This window comes from Entelurus aequoreus, linkage group LG02, assembly GCF_033978785.1.
Source record: "Entelurus aequoreus isolate RoL-2023_Sb linkage group LG02, RoL_Eaeq_v1.1, whole genome shotgun sequence".
Classification (NCBI taxonomy): domain Eukaryota; kingdom Metazoa; phylum Chordata; class Actinopteri; order Syngnathiformes; family Syngnathidae; genus Entelurus; species Entelurus aequoreus.
In genome coordinates, this window is record NC_084732.1 from 46,109,245 (window position 1) to 46,114,244 (window position 5,000).

At 39.0% G+C, this 5,000-nt stretch overlaps 1 protein-coding gene across 1 annotated transcript in view; it reads left to right on the top strand.

Annotated features, from left to right (window-relative positions):
- Positions 1 to 5,000, top strand: part of lipca (lipase, hepatic a) — a 31,536-nt gene that overhangs the window by 17,951 nt on the left and 8,585 nt on the right.

Below are 5,000 nucleotides of genomic sequence, written 5' to 3' on the forward strand. Positions count from 1 at the left end.
CCCGCCCGACCCGCGGATTATCCACGGACTCCACGGTTGTGTCCGCAAACCGCGCATCTCTAGCGGCCACTATTTTACTTCTATGTTTAGCACGTCTACACAGGACACGCAAACTGCCCGTTGTGCAGAAATGGCTGTAAAAAAGGAGGAGATTGTGCTGCAGCTCCATTCTATGTATGCTTGTCAACATATTTGGACTGTCAAAAATAAAAACATTAGACATATTGTCTATTCAGTAATATCCATCCATCCATTTTTTACCGCTTGTCCCTCTCAGGGTCGCGGGGGTGCTGGGGCCTATCCCAGCTGCACCCTGGCGGAAGGGCGGGGTACACCCTGGACAAGTTGCCACCTCATCACAGGGCCAACACAAATAGACAGACAACATTCACACTCGCATTCACACACTAGGGACAATTTAAAGTTCATATGATTGTATCATTTCATACCTGCTGTATGACTTAAGTGGCTGATTAAAACACATGTTTGGGTTTTTTTCATTAATATGAAAAAAAATTATTGCAATATGCAATTTAATTGCATCTGTAACATTCCAGCACAAGCTTGCAGTTAGTGCCAGCATTTTCGAGAGCGCACATTTGGCACGCTCAAAAAGTGGGTTCCATTGTAGATGCACTGCAGGACTGCTTCTAAAGTGCCCAGAAAAAGTCGTACATATATCTCTACTGCATGTTTGAAAACATAGCAAACCATCACAGGTAGGAGCATGATAACATCAATGTGCAGTAAAAAAGAGTCTCCGTAGTGAAAGTCGGATAGTACACGCAAAAACCCTCATTTAAATAGGGTGGTCTGCACCAGTTATTAATTGTACAAGCAGTTTTATCACACACAACACGCCTGCTAATAAGTCATGCAATTTTATAGTTTGCACACACTGTTTAGCACGTAGTATTTAGATCTCAGATCGAGCCATTTATCTTTTCTGACTAAATGTATTTGTTCTTTCTATTTTGACAAAAAAAAATACATATACTGCATGTAGTTGCATATATTTTAAACTTTAATATTATCTCATAATGCAACAAATATATCTTACTCTCTGAAGATCTTTCTTTTGTTCAAATAAAAATAACTTGAAAAAAACTCTGCTTGACTTATGATTTCAAAGCAAGTTATCCATCAAAGTGTGCACTGTAAAATGACAACAGAAAAAGCTGGCAGCACAGACATCAACATTTTACCATAAACATCCTGTGGTACCAGTTTCCATTTACACGGATACGCCAAAAAACAACAACCGTACAATTATTTATTACATCAAACTACAAAGTTTCGAAGTAATGAACAAAAATAAGATACTTTCATTGAAGAATTGTTTTTCTTTTGAGTCATTTTGTCATTAGCTTGTTATATATGTTGACATTAGAGTTCACTGACAGGGTAGAGGTCCCTCTGCTTTGAGGCATCACAAAAAGGTGATTCACTAAAATACTAATGCCTCGTTTTTGTCAGAGCGCACATGACTGCTCACCACATTGCTGTTGGATAAAAACAAATAAACAGCACTCTATAATTTAATTTTAGGCTCGTTTTGTTTACAGATTACCTTGGCAAATTATTTGTTTCTGTTATGGCAATAGCCTAATTATACAGCAGCATTGTCCAACTTGTTTTCATTGAGGGCCACATCCAATGTATGGCTGCCCTCAGAGGGCCGCTTCTAACAGTAAAATATACTGTATATGAATATGAATGCATCAATTCCTGTTTTACTGATGGATAACTTGCTTTGAAATCCTTAGACAGTGTGAAAAGCAGATATTTCAATAAGGGGTGTTCCGATCCGATATCTCCGATATAAGCTGCAATAAAAGCAGTCTTGTAGCGCATTTACTTGTGCAAAGTTGGACAGCCATCCATCCATCCATCCATCCATCCATCCATCCATTTTCTACCGCTTGTCTCTCTTGGGGTCACGGGGGGTGCTGGACAGCCAGTTAACACCTAAATGTCTTCCAATAAGCACACAGGGTAGGTCTTTTCTTGTATTTTAGTGATATCATTTACAAAATGTAAACGGCGTAGTTTATAGTCTACTAGGAGCTACACAATAGCTAAGCACACATTAGCACTTACACTTATGAAATAATTGTCCTTAATTAAACATTATAACAGTCTAAAACACCACATGTCAATATAAACAAGTATCAAATATTTATAATTGCATATTACTGACAAATACAAAGTCTCAGTGGCAGAAGCGTATAGAAAGTATCCAGTAACAAACATGTCTGCATCATTCAACTTGCTGCTTCATGAGCTTACCTGAATAAATTATTATGGACACTAAGTGTCGCCAAAACAATTTCTACTCCACTCTAACTTAAAAACAGAAAAATGGTTAGTGTAGGTTAGTGTTTTTCATGCCTACCATTTGTTCTGAGTGATTTCACTTGATCAAACCCTTTCTAATATTCCACACTACAAAATAATGAAAGTATGTACAATGATTTGCGATGACATCGTATTAGGTTGATACTCAACACTCTAATATCTGTATCGTATTGGAAGTGAAAAAGTTGTATCAGTTCACCAATAATTTATGTATTTATCTCTGCATAACAAAATCATGTATCCAATATTTTGTTGCATGATAAGATGTTTATAAAGTTTAGAAGACATGCAATTACATGCAAATCTTTTTTTCTGTCAAAATTGAAAGAACATTTAGCAATGATGATGAAGTGCTTTATGAACACACATTTTTTGCCAAGCCCCCGAGCCTCGAGTTTGACACCAATGCTATGCAGTGAGAATGTAACAGAGTAGAATGCTAACCTCCGCCATCTAAAACATTCAAAAGATTGATTTCTGCGTTTGTGTTTAGTTAGCAGGCTACTTCCTGGTTCACAGAAGATGACGGATGTTGCGATCATACAAACCCCAAAACTAGTGAAGTCGGCACGTTGTGTAAATCGTAAATAAAAACAGAATACAATGATTTGCTAATCCTTTTCAACCTATATTCAATTGATAAGACTGCAAAGACAAGATACTTAACGTTTTTGCAAATAATAGCTCATTTGGAATTTGATGCCTGCAACATGTTTCAAAAAAGCTGGCACAAGTGGCAAAAAAGACTGAGAAAGTTGAGGAATGCTCATCAAACACTTATTTGGAACATCCCACAGGTGAACAGGCTAATTGGGAACAGGTGGGTGCCATGATTGGGTAAATAAGCAGCTTCCATGAAATGCTCAGTCATTCACAAACAAGGATGGGGCGAGGGTCACTACTTTGTGAACAAATACGTGAGCAAATTGTCAAACAGTTTAAGAGCAACATTTCTCTACGAGCTATTGCAAGGAATTTAGGGATTTCACCATCTACGGTCCGTAATATCATTAAAAGGCTCAGAGAATCTGGAGAAATCACTGCACGTAAGCGATGATATTACGGACCTTCAATCTCTCAGGCAGTACTGCATCAAAAAACGACATCAGTGTGTAAAGTATATCACCACATGGGCTCAGGAACACTTCAGAAAACCACTGTCAGTAACTACAGTTTGTCACTACATCTGTAAGTGCAAGTTAAAACTCTATTTTGCAAAGCCAAAGCCATTTATCAACAACACCCAGAAAGGCTGCCGGCTTTTCTGGGCCCAAGCTCATCTAAGATGGACTGATGCAAAGTGGAAAAGTGTTCTGTGGTCTGACGAGTCCACATTTCAAATTGTTTTTGGAAACTGTGAACGTTGTGTCCTCCGGACCAAAGAGGAAAAGAACCATCCGGATTGTTATAGACGCAAAGTTGAAAAGCCAGCATCTGTGATGGTATGGAGGTGTATTAGTGCCCAAGGCATGGGTAACTTACACATCTTTGAAGGCACCATTAATGCTGAAAGGTACACACAGGTTTTGGAGCAACATATGTTGCCATCCAAGCAACATTATCATGGACGCCCCTGCTTATTTCAGCAAGACAATGCCAAGCCACGCGTTACAACAGCGTGGCTTCATAGTAAAAGAGTGCGGGTACTAGACTGGCCTGCCTGTAGTCCAGACCTGTCCCCCATTGGAAATGTGTGGCCCAATATGAAGCCTAAAATACCACAACGGAGACCCGGTGTTATGTCTTCGGGGACGCATAGCTTCGCTGGTTGTGTTCCCCTCCAACGCAGGAAACAAGCAGGAGTAGCGTGCAGGTGAGATTAAAGTTTCTTTTTAATAAATTAAAGGCAGGACAAAAAATACAAAACTGAGGACGCTAGCAAGCGTGGAGCTAAACAAAACCAAAATGTCACCAAGGGTGAAAAAACGAGGAGAGCTAGACTGTACAAAAATCACTACAGTGAGGAGAAAAACAGGAGAACGTAACTGTTGCCTACAGCAAACAATGACCCAGCAACTATTGCTGGGTGACAGGAAACTATAAAGGGGAGTTATTAACCAAAACACCTGGTGGGAACACTAATTGCAAAACTAAGACAGGTGAGGAGAATCAGTGCCCATGGAAACCAACAGTAAACAGGGAAAGAGGGTGCACCCAGGAAACAGACTAACACAGAAACATTACCAAAACATACATCCTGCCATGACCCGGGTAACGGATCATGACACCCGGACTGTTGAACAACATAAGCTGAAAAGCTTCAAAAATTGGTCTCCTCAGTTCCCAAACGTTTACTGAGTGTTGTTAAAAGGAAAAGCCATGTAACACAGTGGAAAAAATGCCCCTTTGCCAACTTTTTTGAAATGTGTTGCTGCCTTTAAATTCTAAGTTAATGATTATTTGCAAAAAAAAATTACGTTTCTCAGTTCGAACATTAAATATCTTGTCTTTGCAGTCTATTCAATTGAATATAAGTTGCAAAGGATTTGCAAATCATTGTATTCTGTTTTTATTTACGAATTACACAATGTGCCAACTTCACTGGTTTTGGGTTTTGTAATTCTATTCTATGTTCCCCACCAAGATTTTATTTATACCACCCCACTGCAAGTTTTGAGAGAATCAGTTTTCTAATGTTTGTA